Source organism: Mycteria americana, chromosome Z (assembly GCF_035582795.1).
Source record: "Mycteria americana isolate JAX WOST 10 ecotype Jacksonville Zoo and Gardens chromosome Z, USCA_MyAme_1.0, whole genome shotgun sequence".
Taxonomy (NCBI): domain Eukaryota; kingdom Metazoa; phylum Chordata; class Aves; order Ciconiiformes; family Ciconiidae; genus Mycteria; species Mycteria americana.
The window spans coordinates 78099383-78117826 of NC_134396.1; the positions used below are offsets into that span (position 1 = coordinate 78099383).

Here is an 18444-nt window from a genome sequence, read left to right on the forward strand (position 1 = left end):
AAAAACTGTTAGTGTAACCTAGTTACTCAGAAAAATTCTACTTTATAGCCCTTACTATCTAAACTGTGACTTAGCTGCAGAGCAACTGGAAGAAGATCTGACCTTTCAAGTGTAAATACCCGCAGAGATAGGTAAACCAGCATATGGTAATATAATTACACTCAAAAATTTACCTCTCTATGTAATTTTTTAAAAATTTTTCATTTTCACTGATCATCCAGAATAATGAGTTTCCAATCCTCACTTTATGTTAGGTGTTAGCTCCCTCGTATATTTGCATTGCCATAGTGAAGTGCCATAACACATCACCACATTAAGGCCATTGCACAGATGTTGCTCACGGTATCTAAACTTTCTCTAGTGCAGCAGAGATTCTTCCACCCTCTTTTTACAATCCAGCTGTGCTGGGAGATGATGTTGGGAGAAACAGAAGCTAAAAGAGTTGGACTTACTGGAGAGCCTTGTACTTAACCACTAACACAAGCTGTTGATACATAATATAATTAGAATTATGAATATTTTTATTAGTTACATTTAATTAGTTATGCAACTTGTATCTATCTACCAATCTATCTACATGTCTATTTAGAGTTTTCCTTAGAAACTGCAAACAGAAGCGAACCATATAACGCTGTTAATTTTTAAAACCCATGTTATACTATTAGAGATCTAAGGAAATGGAAGAAACTAATTCTTAGATTAGCAGGCATCAAGGAAATTTGGAGCTCAAATTAACAGCATAATAAACTTATTGAAATTAAGAAAGATACATTCCCAACATTTTAAATCTTGCTTAGTCACAGTACTCAACTCCAACCAGAGATCAGCTTTAGCTAGTTTTAAAGAATCACGAGGATTAAAAATTATAGCCAATCAGAGAGGTACCCTAAATTATACCTTATCTGATGTTTCAATAAGCAATGAGTTTCAGTAATGGTAACTTTCACTAAAGGGATAAGCTAGAATATGATGCTGATCATTAAGAAGACATCAGAAAAGGCATTCACAAATCCCAAAGATCTTCCCATCAGCTAGGAGATAGTATCTTGCATTGCCGTAGCAGACAATGCGGAGATTTTTTGCTTGTAAATCAGGTAAATTTTATGGAGAATATTGAACTTCAAACAACAGACCCTGTGGGATCAACAGTCAGTGCTCTTCTGTGTTTGGCAAGAAGGGGGAATCACCCCATTTTACACTCTTATCCTTTCTAATACTCAACTCCCCTTCCCTCTCCAGGCCACAAATAGCAGCATGCAGGAACTCTTTGCTTGCTCTTCTCTAATGGCTTGTGATCAGTTCCTCTGTTCCCCAATCCCTTCCTAGAAGCCTCTCGCTTCTCTCACTCTTACCACCTTTGCCTGAAGATCTCAGTCTGCATTCCCCTAAAAGACTTCCGGATTGTGACTGAACTTGAGCTATGCTGAGCATGGCTAGGTGTGATAACAGCTGTAACAAGGATGACAGTATCCAAGAACTTAAAAAATGACCAGAGGTAAAACTTAAATCTTGGTTTCTTCCAGAAGAAAGCAAAAAATAAAAGATGTAAATGTGTAGGGCAATGTTTTCATAACTTCTGAATAGCTGAAAGACGCAAAAGTCAAGCTTGCTTTCCCAAGCAAGGCACGACAAGGAGCATGGCATGACAAAATGGCAAATTAATATGATTACACTTGCTCTCTCTTCTCCATTGCGTGCTCCCCAGTTAAAAATTCATTGCTTCTAGCTGATGGGCCTGTAGTAGCAGAGGTGAAATTAACTAGTCCACTCCCTTCTTCTCTTCCACCTCTTATTTGGTTTGCACACTGTCCTGGTTTCGGCCGGGATAGAGTTAATTTTCTTCCTCGTGTCTGGTGTAGTGCTGTGTTTTGGGTTTAGGATGAGAATAATGTTGACACCACGCTGATGGTTTAGTTGTTGCTGAGCAGTGCTGACACTGGTCGAGGACTCTTCAGCTCGTCGTGCTGCCCTGCCAGCGAGGGGGCTGGGGGGCACAAGGAGCTGGGGGGGGACGCGGCCGGGACAGGTGACCCCGCTGGCCAAGGGGATGTCCCACGCCGTATGGCGTCACGCTGAGCGAGGACCCGGGGGGAGCTGGCCGGGGGCGCAGCCGCCGCTGGGGAACCGGCTGGGCATCGGTCAGCGGGTGGTGAGCACCTGCACGGGGCATCGCTTGCTTTGCGTATTCTTTTATCATTATGATTATTTTCCCTTCCTTTTCTGTCCTATTAAATGGTCTTTATCTCAACCCACGGGTTTTACCTTTTTTTTCTGATTCTCTCTCCCATCCCACGGGGGGGGAGTGAGCGAACGGCTGTGTGGTGTTTAGCTGCCTGCCGGCTTAAACCACAACACACGCATACCAAATTCTTTGACTCCAATGCCTTACAGTTCTTACAACCCTTGCACATTAAAAGCCCAACCACTTGATCCTCGCTTTAGAACGGTATCTGCAGAAAAGTATGATGTGAATGAATGGCACCATTCATTCAAGTCAAAAGAGAGCCAGAGAGTTTACTGTACAAAAACGAGGTTGATTGACAACAGAACGCTGCATAGGTTATGCAGAATCAGGGAGGCTACAACGTGGGAATGAATGAACGGGAGCTGTGTGCTGAATGGGTGACTCACCACACCTACACCCTTCAGCGAGGTGCTTGCAAATATCTTAGGAACAGCCTCAGTAAAACATCATTATGCCAATGGTTAAACTCTATCAAACCCTAGGAAACTATAGAGATTATTTTAATACTTTAAAATGTTATTATGGGCATTATTTTAAAATACTTTTCCTGATTAAATACCAACTGCAATCTGCTACCTCAGAAAAACTGCCAATAGAGCTCCATGCTTATTTGGATGACTCAGTGATCAAATTAAATCACATTATCTTTGATCTTTTGGTTACGGTGATGTAATCAAGAAACTTTTGATCTGGGAGTAACATCTTTTAGCTTGCAGCTGTCTTCTATGAATATTTGCTACATATCCATCTTTGTATGTATAATATAGTAATTGCTTCCTGATGAGAAGTAACACGTTTTCATATCTTTCATGAAGTAAAAGGGGCATGATATTCAACCAACAGTTCTACAGAGGCTGAAGGAAGAAGACAATATTCTTTGGGGTAAGAAACAAAAGTAAACATCCATCAAGACAGACTAAGAGAAAACATATTCTGATGGCTTCAAAATATCTGAACCCCACACCATTACAGTTGTAGAAACATTGTGGGAAAAAAAGAATCAGACCAGGAATAAACAAGACAGCTCGCTACTCCTTCTCACAAGACCTGGCAGTAGAAATGCATCTGAACCTGAGATCTAAACACACCAGAACTTGGGGGGCACATACAAGATCATGCACTTGAGATTAAGTTAATCTCAGTGTTAATCTCAGATTAATCCAGGTTAATCACCTAGATTGTATTAAATATACTAATATTGTTATTAAAATTGCTATTAAATACGCAATATAAAACCAAAGAACTGTTCACCAGATATAAAATGGAAGGGAAAACGTGCCACCAGTGTCCCATCTGCAGCACAGATCATAGGCCACTCCTATTAGCAAGGAAAAGTGGAGCTGAGAGAGTCCACATAATTACATTTCCTTCTGACTTGTCCTCCTTGATACCAAAGACATTGCTGCTGACCTTCCAACATTTTGCACTATAGATGAACATTTGAAATCAACGAATCTATAACTGCATAGAAGAGTTTGTGGGAGGGTCAACACAGAAAAATTTAAGACATTGATTACCCCACTCAGAAAAAACTTGCTGGCACGTATAAAGGCTTTTTGTAGTATACTATACATTTTATTTTGTAAGATACACAAATGGTACGTTTTTATGGAATTCAGCTTCATGGCAAGTTTCCTCTCTCGTGCTAAAATTACAGTTATTTAAAGTTGCTGATTTCTGTAGAGGCTGTTTGAACTTTTTATCATGAGTCAAGACAGTCTCATCCATCCCAAAATATTTCTGCACTGTGCAGGCAGGTTAATAATAACAGTTTGCAGACACCTGTTCCTCTGACATTTCTGACTTGACGGGTATAGTCTATACCCGTCAGACTATAAAACCTGAAGAACAATTAAACGATCTGAAACCTACTCTGTAAGGCATTAGGACACTATTCATTTCTTTACTGGTTACTGACAGCCAGATGGGGATAATTCTTAAAACAAGAAGATTGACTGGTAGCACTGTGGGTAGAAAAAGAATATTATTTCTGGACCTGACATACTTAAATCTGTAGTGAACAGGCAACATCACAAGTCATCACAGAAACCTGAATAAGAATGAAGCCTACATTAGGAATGTTTTGAATTCCAAAACATAATCTGAGGTTTTATGAAAAGTTTGGGTTAGCCATTTGGCAATGCAAACCCAAAATATTTGGCCTGTTTTAAATTTTTTTCATAAAATTATTTGCAAATGGATACTATTAGTCTAATTTTTCCTAAGTAGTTCTAACAAAAATGTGCTATTTTACTGCTTTGCTAGCAAAAACTTCAAATTTTCTTCAATTAAAGTGGAAAAAATAGTTTCTCCCATATGTATAGTGCCACTGATTATATTCCACTGTTTTAATAGCAATTTTTTTTACAGTTTTATATTAATTTATGTTAATTTACAGTTTTATATTAACTATAATACAGAATACTGGGACTAAGAAAAGTTGTAACAAAACCTTTCTTTGAATACTGTGGTGAATCCTTCTTGGTTTTTTGAATCCATGAAGATTCTTCAATAGTTATGAAGAGCAGAACAATCATGTAGGTAAAGCAAGCACAGAAATTGGGCTGATTATTCAAGAACCTATTGCATACCTTTGCATGGTTAGGAGGGACTTACAAACCTGGGAAATAACTGATTCACACTGAAGTAACCAAGGTAAAATTGCTGCAGCAAGATCAGGTTAAGACATCAGATATTTTTACCTAAAATATTTCTATGCAGGTTTTGGGGGAAAAAAAAAAAAGTAGAAGTATTTCCAACATCTTCTATACAGTTCAAGTACTTCCACACTTTTTTCTTTATATTAAAGCATGCATCCTTTATATTCAAATCCTTAATATTAAATCATCACTCAAATCACGTATACCTTTAGCCATGAGAGTTCTGTATCACTCAGAATACCAGTGCTAAGGAGCTACCTGGTTTTGCAACAAACAGTACTTCTCAAGAAGTTTATGCATCTGCATTCTTATTTCCTTGCTTGGCATCTTACGACTTTATAAACTAACTTCTGACTCAAAGCAAGCAGACAGCCGAACTCTAGATCAAATGCTGACTGTGGAGATCAAGATTCAGGACACTACAATCCAGCCACTCTTTTAAACAGATCATTCTCATAAAATAGTGGCCAAAGATTATCCTCCTCCATGACAAGAAAATCAATTAGTGATTCTGGCTTGACCAGAAATCCCCAATTCCAATTCATTCTTTTGCTTGCTAGAGAAAAACAGCATTAAGCCCATAAACTAAGGAGCAAGAACCTACTGAATAAGTTAACTCTTGTACACTGTCCTCAACCATCACTCTATTAACCACTTTGTATGTATTTTGTAGCATTTCATAAGCAGATATTTTTTATTTACTGATATTCTGCATTGAAGAGAAAGTGTGGCAAATTTGTGCACAAACAGCAGAACATAAAAGTGAGGATGCAGTCATTTTCTCAAAGGCTATGTTGAAGCTTCATTATAGGCCAAGATTATTTTTTATCAGCCTCCATTGCATCTGGCAAGGTCTATATCAAGGAGTTATTCATAATATGTTTTTTTATCAATCATGAGAAGTTTCAGCTTGCACCAGAGCCAAAGATCCACCATTATGTGAAACTATGATTGTGTTCTAAGTAGAATAGTAAAAAAGTATTGAGGAAGACTTCTCAAAAAACTGTTTTTCTATGATCTAACATTTTCACAGTTCATTACATTCACTCCTCAGGTAGTATTGTGCAACAAAAAGGTTTCAGTCCAATATTTGTGAATTTCACTACTGCTGTTCTACTTTACATCTAAGTAATAAATACCAGTTGTCAGTACTGACTGGAATAGTGAACATATTACTTCAGGAAAAAAAGCTACCCTTTCTCTTTCAAAAAATGAAGGAATGCCCGAATGAAAGTTTGGCAAAAATGCACTGAGACTATACCTATTCATGTTAACTGTTGCTTACCATTAACTTTCCCTTTCTCAAATGAACTCCTGGAAAGCTTACTGAAAACCCAAAAGAAATGTATCTAATGAATAAGTTATAGGCTCAGTACAAATGGGACAGGCTATGGAGCTGAAAGTGGCACCGCTATGTAATTTTCTCTACCGGTGGATAGAGGTTGACATTCATTTCAATCTTGGGATGTCTCCACAGCATTAATGCTATTGCCATAATTCATAATACTATTGACTATAAATAATGGCTATCCCTCTTAAGAGAGACGCATGAATTCCCAGTTAACGTACTAAAATGCAGTAAGTCATCCCTCAACGTGCCTCCCTCTATTACCAGACAATATACTAAGTCCCACAACTTTCTGTTTCTTTTCATTTCTGCCTGCACCCATTGAATGATCAGGAAGAAATATCACAGAAGGAAGGACTAGCAGTATATTGATGATGCTACAGTGCTACCTATCCATCACCACCTACAGCTATATCAATATCACCTACCAGCCAGTCAATGGATGAAATCAGATCAGAAATAGAGAGAGAGAGCTGCGTGAAGGGGAATGAAGAGCATGACAGATGAGCAGAAAAAAAGCATTTCAAAGGATTCACAATGAATGTACAGTTTCCTTTGCTTTAAGGGAGACATACATAATATTGGTCAATTCAGTTCATAGATTAGAAGTACTCTTGGATTTTTCCCTGACACTCATTTTCACCTGTTACTAATGCCTTCAATTTCTTGTTGCTAGGAAACTTCTTCCAATCCTGGTGGATGATCATAAGATCATAGGAAAACTCAGGCTGGAAGACTTTAGGAGGTCTTTAGTCCAACCTCCTGCTCAAAGCAGGGTCAGCCATGAGGTCAGACCAGGGTTATCCAAAAAAGGCTGAATGAGTGATGTCCTAGCCTCATTACATGTACTTCTTGGCTGGGCTATATGCAATAATTGGACACAACTTTTTCATTCTAAAAACTGGCTAGTATAGCGCATTTTCCCTTAACAAGATGTGCATTCTTAGCATTAGGGTTCTTAGCTGGAGTATGCTTAACTCTGAACATCTCCACTTGCCATAGTGGCTTCCCCTAGAGTTTAAGTGATGTTCAAAGTCTGTTCAAATATTAAAAAGATGTCAGCGTCTTACCTAAAAGACTGAGTAAAGCTAGACAGTAGTCCTCTGACCTAAAGAAACTCTCACAAAAGGGAAACAAAGTTTTCTTGGGGTTAGTCTGCGACTGCGAAATGCCTTCCCACAGGAGCCACAGATCATCAGAAATCCCATCACTCCAAGTATAAAGTTCATTTCTGCAATACCATATTGTTATAATTAATATGTATACTTATATATACTTCTATATGTAATGAACACTATCTATATTTATTGCTGCATATATCCTGCTCCATAAATTTACAGAATCTAGTATATTTTTAAATAAAAAAACCCCAAGAATATTTATGTATTCCACTGAACACACATTTCCATTTGTAAAAGAAAGAGAGAAGAAACACACTTACTAGCTTCATAGACTGATAACAGTACTAAAATGTTCTGCTTTGGTTTTCAAAGCCATGATCTTCAGCATACACATATATATATATAACTTGACTCTCATTTACGTCCAGATAAAAGCCCACAATTATTAGGAAATAAGGATTTCACAACTGAAACTTAGAAAAACCTTGGCAGAAATGAGGCAAATTTCCAAAGAGAAGCATCAGATAATGAGGATATTTAGAAATAGCATGTCTGGAACAGAAACGCACACTAATATATTAGATTTGCCCTACACTGGAGTCAGAGAAAGAAAAATCTGTTTCTATGAAGATGTAAAATATATAACTTTGTATCCTAAAATGTACTGCCTCAACTTTTTCTTTACGTATTTCGGTTCTGCAGTCATGATGTTCTGGATAAGGAGTAAAATATTGTGAAAAATTAAGGAAATCCTCAAGTAGTGACAATGCATGTACTGTGAAATTTAGAGCCAGATTAACCCATTACATGTACAACTGGTTTATTCACATATTGAATAAAACTACCAGTATAACATCTTCAGCATTTTTGATAAATGTGATATAACTAGCTGGCACGAATGACAATGACAATGGATTTTTATTCATACTCAGTTTCTTCATATTTTTATGTGTCTATAATAATGATAATAATAACTCTTTTGCAAAAATAACTGTGCAGGTCACCACACAGACTGGGTAATAATTAAATCCACGTCCATCATTATTAAGCATTTTTGTTACCTCTTCCTTATGAGCTCCTTCATTCAGCAAAGATTTAGCTTATTTCAACATCTGCAGTTTCTCTATTCTTAAATTCATTGACTAGCTCCATTCTTTTGTAAGGGAGTTATTGTCTACTTAGACCAACATTTTTACTTCTAATTATGACAATTAATCACTGAGGAAAATATCATTTAAATTGTGGATCATAAAGACTGGAAATAACTCAAATATTGGCTAAGGATTTTTTGTCTTAGTATGAAGGGAGAAGTCAGAATAACTAAAACGATAGATTTGATGTCATCCATGGCTTTTTAATGTGCTATGCATCATAAAATGACAAGTACCATGAGAAACACATAACACATCCCAGTAAGTTTTCATTTCTCCTCATTATCATAAAAACCCAGAACTGATATTGATCTAACTATGAGATTCTGATTATTTCTTGCTGTGATGCAATAAGTCCTATTTATAAAGACATGATAAGTATCTCAGAAGCTTTCTTAAGATGAGAGATCATATTGTCATAGAATATGAAGATTCTGTATGTTGTCTTTCCATTTTTTCTAGAAATCTACAACAACTAAACTCTAATTTATTTTCCAATACTATGAGTGTACTACTGATTCTTCCACTTGTCTAATTTTTACTAATTGTGTATATCTGTTGTCTCTTCTGAGTGAGAATACAGATTGACTGTCTTGAATACAGTTTATTTAACTGTGTTACTTTTCACAGATTTCATTTTGGTTTTAGGTATGACTCAGTGATCTCAATGCATATGCAGTTTTAAAGAGATTACAGATTGAAAATTTTACTACTGATTTATTTAAATTCATACATTGAGATATCACATTTCTACATATCTTGTGTAATCTCACCTTCAGAATGCATTCTTTTATGCTTTTTTTGTTTGTTGGTTCAAGTCAAGGAAAAAAAAAATCATTCTCAATAGTCTAGGACTCTTCTGAAGAAACAGAGTTTGAACTGTGAATACTGCTACTGGGCCACTATTTCATTTTTGCAAGGAAATGGACTGGACTGCTTTAATTGGCAGCTGGAAAGCCTGACTCGCTCATGCTGGCATGCTGCCAGAATATGGAAAAAAAAAAAGTCCTTGTTTGGGAAACTGGTGGGAAGGAGTGCATTCCTGTTCCTCAGTCAATGACAAATTCTCCTCCCATCTTCCACCTCTTCATTATCTGTTCAGTTGAAGCTACTGGAAAGGCATCTTTTACTAATTGATGCTGATAATATTACATAACATTTACAGGCCTCTTTCAGAATTGTGACTTTATTGTTCCATCACAACAGAATAAATTCATGGTAAAATTTAACTTGTTAGCACAACCATGTTTACAGTAGCACATCAGCTACAAATCAGGACCAATTTTATCCTCCAAAAGAAATTCACATTTTACTGAAGACTAACTGTGACTTATGGTGAATAAGCAGAAAGCCAAAATAAAAGGACAACATTTTCCTTATACTGCTTGTATGCTGACAGTTACAGGTTATGGTGTGACAAGTCTTAAATAAAGTAATTTTATTGTACGCTTGAAGTCTCTGCTACAGCTTCAGGTTTCTTCTACTTCTAGCTCCTGGTTAAGTGTATTGAGAGGCACCGGTCACACATTTTTCCTGAGTTACTCCAGACTATTCTGTCCTTGTCATTCTGTCCAGCAGTGATGGCTTTCCCTCCTGGATACTGGTGGCTCCAGGATTCCAGGTATGTACATGGGACTTGAAGCTCACTCCTCAGGAAGGGCTCAGATCTGCTACTAAGGGAAGTGGTGGAGTCCCCATCCCTGGAGGTATTTAAAACATGTGTACATGAGGTGCTTAGGGACATGGTGTAGTGGTGGACTTGGCAGTGGTTAATGGTTGGACTTTATAATCTTAAGGATGTTTTCCAACCTAAATGATTCTATGATTCTAATGCACAAGCCAGATCTTTAGAGTTTAGCACTGCTACCTGTAAGTACCAACATTAACTATATAGTAAAACACTACCTGAATTTGGTAGAGAAAAGCACTTTGATGAGAAAACGCAATTCAAACTTTCAAGTAATTGTTTCAGAAACTGTAAGAAATAGGATGATATATCAGGAATTGCATTTTGGCAAGTGATGTAAGAAATAATGTTTGAAACACATAGCAGAGGGCAATGCGTATCAGGGAGACCTTTACTGCTATAATAATTACCCAGTCTATGAGAAAATAACCCTTTGGGTTCTGCATTCCTACATATATTCTCAGGCAGAATGGTTTAAAGTAATGGCTTCAAATGTTTCAAATAAAAAGCAAATCAATACTTTGGGTCTATTTTGAACCCTTGGCCTGTTTCTCTCTATTTGGCCTTCCCAGGGAGGGTGACCAGTGGGACCCCATCTACGATTCACCCAGCATTATGGAAAAGCACAGAACTGGGATATTCAGCCTCCACACAGACTCTATTGCAAAGTGGAAGCATCATGTGGAGCAGCATGAAAAGTCTGGGTGACAGGTGTTGAGTGATTAAATATCTCCAGCTGGAAAGTCCACAGGATCCTGAGCTAACATGTGCTAGGAAAGACAAATGACTGCCTTTATTGTAGATTAATTGATAAGACATGCTTTGTTTACACTAGAAGTTCTTTGTGGGCAAGTATTTTTTCAAATTTGGACTGCAGTCTAGAGAATACTAACTGGTGGTACTGGTAGAATGCTAGTTTTCTGCCCTTTCTGAAAAGCAGGAGAAAAGACCTTTTATGGGTTTGGATGTGAGAAGGGAGCAGGGAATATTTTGTTCTTGGCTAGCCCTCCTAGAGGCTCTCGAAAAGCCAGTAGAGACTATAATCTGCTCTCTCTGAGACTTAAAAACCCTGGAGAGGAATGGTGCTACACAGCACTCATAGCAGCTATGGCATTATAGGCACTGGGGGAGCTGCTAAATTGCTAGGGTAGGAAAGAAGCAGCTAATTCTTTGAGTGCATCCAACCAAGGCTGACATTAGGGGAATGCAAGGCAACTGTGTCCCTACTTCCTAACAAAGAACCCAAAACTTAGATGGTTCTGTTTAAAAATAACAAGATTTTCCAGTAAAGTATATTTTCCAATATAATGGCAATACATTTCCAATATATCTTTTATTATAACATTTTTCCCTGACAAATTAATTTCAAGTATGAAAACACAGAACTTGAAGAAACACAGATGGCTCCCTGAAGAAAGTCAATTACTCCTCGTCACAAACACAGGCCAGTAGGCTTCAAAACCTGGGTCATAATACTGAATGTCACAATGGTTAAATCAGAGTTAGTTTATTAGACAATCTATCACAGCTTCCTCTGAAGACACTGGAATGAGATACTGTTAGAGACAAGATATTGGTACCAACCACACGAGTTCTAATTCAGTAAAGCAGCTCCTATGTTGTATGGCCAGGCAGGCTTTCCCATGTTGTACTATATACTTTCAGCTAACAGGTCGCGCAGTCAGATCGTGGAGCGATCTGACTTTGTCTTAGCCTGAATTTGTGTGTCCCACTCACTAAAGTGAAAACACTTGCCACACAGATCCAAAGAATTTCACAAAGTTTTACAGGGCTTTGTCAATTAGTGTTCGTTAAGTGTTGTATCTCCTCTAATGGAAGGTTCTACACAATGTTTTCATAGGAAATATTTGTATTAGATTTGTTAGAAATGAGTAAGCTGGACTGTCCATGATTTTAGATTTTTCTGAGTGCTAAATCCGTATCTCATATGACTGAGAAAGAGAATATTTTGCTTTAATTTTTTTTGTTCAACTCCTGTAGAATGTAGGTTCTCAGTTTAAGACCTTGCTGTAACCTGGAGAACAGACAATTTGCATTCTGATCTATCAGAAGGATTTCTGACATAGAAAACACTGAAAATATAAGGACACTGTTTTAATTTTAAACTTCTCCTTTGAGATTCCTATGGCTACAGTGGACGGGCTTTCTCAAGACCTTTCAGCTCTGTTCTTATGCTAATCAACAGTAAAACTTGCACTTTGCTCATCAACTGAATAAAACATTTAATTGTACCTATCTAAGGACATAACAGTTATTTTGATGGTAATTTAATACTTCTATACAGCTATGGGTGGGTCCCTCACGGTAATCTACCAAAGTAATGGCAATTTAGCTAGATGTTCTAGAACCAGCTTTAAACTAGCTTTCCTGGAGTGATAAAAGCAATTGCCAGTAGCAGAGGTTTCAATGCAGGCTATAGAATCCTTGTGGGACTTCATCTAAACACACACACCAAAAAGTTTTTCCAAAGGTCTATACCTATACTGCATACTGCTTAATGAATTAAAGAGTTAACACAATCCCAAACATACACTTGTTTTATTGCTTGAAGTATTTTAAAAAGCTCAGCATGTGCATATCAAAAGATACACCGGCTGCCTTTTTTTTTAATTTTATTTAACAAAAACTTAAAAAAATTTGGAGTAGCAAGGGTGACCTCCAGTGTGCAATAAGTTTATGTCATTACATCTCATATGTAACAAACTACTTTCTTGGCCTACTATTAATTTTGATCATCCTACAAAACCAAATATTTACTTTATTTCTTGTGCACAACATAGAAATTCAAAACATTGCCTTCTGCTTTGAATTATGATTTTCAGATAACATTCTGAGCTTCTCTGTATTATAGGGAACACTACAAAAAATAACTGGCTAAACAGAAAAATTAGAAAATTTGTTTCTTGCTCCTGTCCAAATGCAGATGATCACAGTCTGAATTTTTCTTCTAGAATAAGAGTAATTAAATGTAATTAATGTATTAGAGAAGCTTTTATATTTTAAGAATACAAGAGCATTACAGATTAACAGTGCAACTACTATGTACAAAACACCTCAGCTCACAGCTCTATTCACATGCATTTCATTGAAAACCTGTGCAAATTTGAAAATACTCAGGAATTCAAAGAAGCCAAAACTATCATAAGAACTTATGCAAAAGATACACACATGTATCTTAGTAAGCTAACTATTTGGTACACTGTCTAATAAACTCCACAGTAACCTAAACTGAGTATCATCTATTCAAGAAAAAAGTAAAGCCCATGTTCCAAAAGGTAAATTCATTATCTTGATAAGTTGTGTCAGATGGATATCTTTGAATGAAACCTTTAGTCAATGGGGTGTCTTTAAATGAAAAACTAACAGACGCCATCCTAACGAATTCAAAACTAAGAACATTATTTTTGCATTCCTTTTTATTTCCATCATCAGTACACAACTTACCTTTTGATGATTAATTTTGAAATAGTTTTTCTAATAAACTAGGGAGCATTTTTTAGCTAACTGCAAGCACACAAAAGATCTAATTATGGGTGCCTAGTGGTGCTACTGTCTGTCAACGTAAGTGTCATTCAGGGTCTGTCAGTGTTCCCATTATACATCCCTACTTTCAGAGGGTTATAATGTGAATGTTAAAATTTGCTTCAGGCTGATTCCTGGCATATTGTGCAAGGTACCAGGCTAGAACTGTTTTTTTTTTTTTCCTTTTTAAAGAATTTTTCTAAATTATCAAGTTTAGACATTTTAACCCATACCTACAGAAAAGGAAAGAGCTAGTAGGAGCATATGCTTTTCCAAATGACAGTAATATAAAAGCAGCTTATTGTTTTAGAAACCTGAATGCTGCATACTGATTATCCAAATGTACAAGAAAGACCACCATTGCAGCCTTTAAGTCAAATCATTTCATGTGCCTTCCTTATTCAACTAATCACACTATAGACAAAGAACCCAATTTCATGATTAAGGATAGAGGGAGTTGGCCTTATGTTTTCATTGATCAGCAGATTATGTATTTGTATGTAGTCTTGGAAATACTCTACTTTCTAATTCTTCCTTTGGACTTCTTGCACACTCTCATAAAAAGTATCTTCGCACATCAGCAGGAGTATGTAAATACTATATACCATTATATTGTAAGCCCTATGCTTTATGAAGTTTATAAAGGTTTTCATAAAGTCACAAACTTTGACTTTCTTTACACTAGAAAGCAGTATGCCATAAACTCAAGACATCAGTAACAGCACACAAACTGTCCACCACAATAACATAAAATATACACATTGTCCGCAGTGCATACTAAACCCAAGACGGCTAGAGCAAACAGCAAACTAGACATGGTCATGCAAGGAGTTGGCGCGGGTTGGCTAGTGCTCTGTGAAATCCTCTGAGTTTATTGCACACGAACATGTAGGAAGACCTTCAATCTCAATAAGAGTAAAAGGAATGCTGATTCAATATATTGTATCAAGGTTAGGAAAGATTTAAACGACAGCACACGAACAAAGCTTTTTTTCTTTCAAAGATGGACAGATCTACTAGCATTTTCACCATGAAATTATAAACGCGTAGTTTTAATTTTTTTAAAAGTAATGCTTTTCTGAGCCCAGCTAGAGCGAAAAGATACTAAAATAACTAAACAGATCTCTAAAGGACTGTAGTTCTCTTACATACTTCTTGTCATAATACCTATTTATAACAGGGACCATCATGTCTTTGAGGCAAGGAACCTGGTTTTTATCTTTCACAAAACTGGGATTTGAACTTCACTGAGGCCTCAGTCTTTCTATATGTTCTTAAACAATAAAATAATCAACAAAATGGAAGTACTTGTATTTATATTTTGTTTTTGAAACCTGAGTGGTATTTATTTATTTGGTAAGGAGGGTAGAGAATGCAAGAGAACACACTTTTCTTGTGTCTTTACAGGCTAGATATTGTTGTTTGGCCTGCAGTTTCTTGAAGTGTTTGACACCACAAAAATGCTATAAACAAAAGGCACAGGAACATAATATTCTATTATGAACTTAGATACTGGTTGCTTTATTTTCATTTTACTGTTTTCTTTAGTTTAATAGCAGACCCACATCAACATACGTTCACAACATGAAACAAAAAAGCACTGAATTCAGTATGTCACAGGCCTTAGCTGAAATCAAGGCCCGGTTTAAGTCATTATGATTTGTCTGAGAGTAATAAGTATAAGATTACGGAGCTTTAATTTAATTACATTGTAAACTGCAAATTTCTTGCTGCATGATAATTAACACATGTAAAAATAAATGAAAATCAACAGCTTCCTCAAAAACTTAGCTGAAGTACTAGAAAAAGCTGTCCTATCAAAATGTTTAAACTATGGCATTAAATTTAGTCATATTATGTACTTGTGTGTACCAGTATATACAGCAATTTTTGTACATCCATTTTTCGGAGAAGGAACGTTTCTTGATTTTTTTTTTTTTTTAATTAAGTTTATGTCCACCCATCAACTTTAATGCAGGGATTTAGCAATCTTCAGGCTTTTTAAGTGAAGACCTTCCCCCTGCCCTCTCTCTGTGTATCAGGAGACCATTTTAATTCACTCACCAAGAAATTCTCAAAGGGGCTAGTGTATGTGGTAACATAGGAGCCAATATCGCAGCTATCAGTTTTCATACAGCCTGGCTGGACCTTTACATTACTGCTGCCCCACATTTATTGTTCTTTCATTGCAGCTGTCAGCATTGCCTGACAGCGTATTATGGAGTACATGGCTACGAAGTCAGTATCAATCAGGCCATGATCATGCAGATAAAAGTAGCAGACTATTGATAATAGGCCTTAAATCAGATCATCATGGCTTAAGTATAAGATTCTTAAAAGCTAGTAACCTTGTGGGACTTCCCGCTCACTTCCATCTGCTATAAAACAAACTTACGTAACACCTACAAACTTTACAGAACCATGTAAATAACGAAGCTAAAAATATATAACAAAGTCCTACCACGTTCTGCAAGTCAAGGTGAGAATTAGCAGAGATTTTCACTAACTGTCTTCTAAGTTATGTACGGCAGAAGTAGTACACAATACCTGCCATTACATTAATGCTCTTTTCCCCCCCACTGGTAACAGCAGTTTTGTTGTGCTTTGAAACTCTCTCACTTCAAAAGCACTTCAACTTGATATGGCCATTTAACAAGAAAAACAGGAGAATGCGTATAGTTTAGCGGCATTCTTCACCAAACTGAAAGCACCATGTTAAAAACAAAAGGATCTAATTTGTCCTAGACATAAATAATAAAACAAAACAAGAGTCGCATGCAAATTTAGTAACATAAAATTTTAGGTGATAAACATAATGGAGCCTGGCTTCTTGTTTAGTATTCCTTAGTTATCACCATAATTGCTGCATGTCTGTCATCACCAGGAAAAGAAAAAAGTGTCTCTCTCAGCTGCTCCCCTGCTTGTTTTGTTCACTGTATTCTTGTAAAGTGGGAGAAAATAAGTGTCATTTAATGAATAGTGCTATTCTTTGTCTGACAGCTTCATATCTGTTAGGTGTAGGAGGCCTAGTACTTTCCTTTTCTGATAATGTTTTTGACAGTGTGCTAAATTCCTCCCCCAAAAGGCCGGCGTATATATTCTGCTAAAAGAGGCTTCATCTATCCTGAATGGATGCCCTCTTTTAACCCCCTTCAGCTTCTGTTCTTACATTAATTGAGCTGATCAGATTGAGCATATGAATTTGTCTTTGATGTATTCGTATGTTTAGTTGACGCTGCTCGCGCTCCCATTGGCAGCGGGCAGAGCTCTCAGACAAATAGGGCTGTTGCCATAGTAACAAGCGATAGCTAGGGATCTCTTGAAAAATATTTTTATTTCAAAATTCAAACTGGAAAATTCTCACTGGATATGGTTCTTGGTTCTAAACGTGTCATATCTAATGATGAATGCAATTAGGAATCCCACCAGTGTTTTAAATAATAAATTAGGCTAATTTTCTAGGCCTGGCATGATGACATACAAATACTAAAAAGGAATCTCTCTTCTTTTATCCATGACAAAAGACTTATTAATGACTTTTGTTCTTCGGATTTCAAAATTAATTGAATGGTGGAATAGCAATATAGCCACCTATGTGCTGAAGATGAGAAGCCTAAAGGTAAACTTTTTTTTTTTTAAGTACTTCAAGCTGCTCCGATATTTGGTTATTCCATGTAAAAGCAGGTGAAGAAATCATTCTACAAATGCTATAGCAGTTGGTAAATCTCAAAGGATGAAAAATGCCCATAGCCATTTTTAATTACTGAGCATGAAAAAGGGAGAGATGTTGAACATAAGTTTTGTAGGCCCTTACAATCTGAGAATGCCAGGATTTTAGCTCTTACTAAATCTCATTTGAAATAAAAGGAAACAATAAAAATACCTAACAGTTTAAAAAAAAAAAAAAAGAAAAAAGAAAGAAATAAAATAAAAGAAAGGGCTTCTGATGATTAGGCTATGATGGTTTGTAATTAAAATACATATTTTGTATTAATCTGTCTACTATTATTTTCCCTGGAAATTAGCTTCCTGACTTTGGCTTTTAAGATACTGCCTGTCAATGTGCAGTAATAGAGTTTCAGGGTTCTGCTTCAACATATAATTATACTACATTGAAACCCACTGATATTATCATCTTTTATGCTACTTCCAATTAGACTTGTTCCATCTTGAGGGGTCAATCCCTTATATCTCAGCATTCAGGAAAATTCAGTTAAATGTTAAAATTTGACAATTCCCTGAGAAATGAGGTTATGTTTTAAGTATCTTGAAATCTACAGTATATCTGCAGTTGTCGTAAGGGAAAGATAGTTTTAAGAAGTCTCAGGGTCATAATCACACAGAACAAGTCACAATGTGGTGAACAAAAAGTTAAAAAACCTCTTCCACTATATTAATTCTGTGAGTCTTATGTATGGATTTATGTTCTCAAGATGCTGCTTACTGGGAAGAGAAAGCAAGTAAAAAAAAAGACTTCCTGTATTTTCTGAATTGTCACTCTTCCCTCCTCTGCTTATTTTACATGTAAGGAATTCTGTACATTTTTAATGTGTACTACAGCTTCAAATAAAATTATTACAATACTTCAAATCTTAAAAGAAAAGAAGAAAAAAAAATCAATAATACTTTGTCACCCGAGAGGAAATCATAGCCTTACTGAAATTTTGTCATTGTCTTCATTAGACTCAC

At 36.4% G+C, this 18444-nt stretch overlaps 1 protein-coding gene across 9 annotated transcripts in view; it reads right to left on the minus strand.

Annotated features, from left to right (window-relative positions):
• The window catches only part of KIAA0825 (KIAA0825 ortholog), a 252673-nt gene that overhangs the window by 74810 nt on the left and 159419 nt on the right, over positions 1 to 18444 (minus strand). The window lies entirely within an intron of this gene.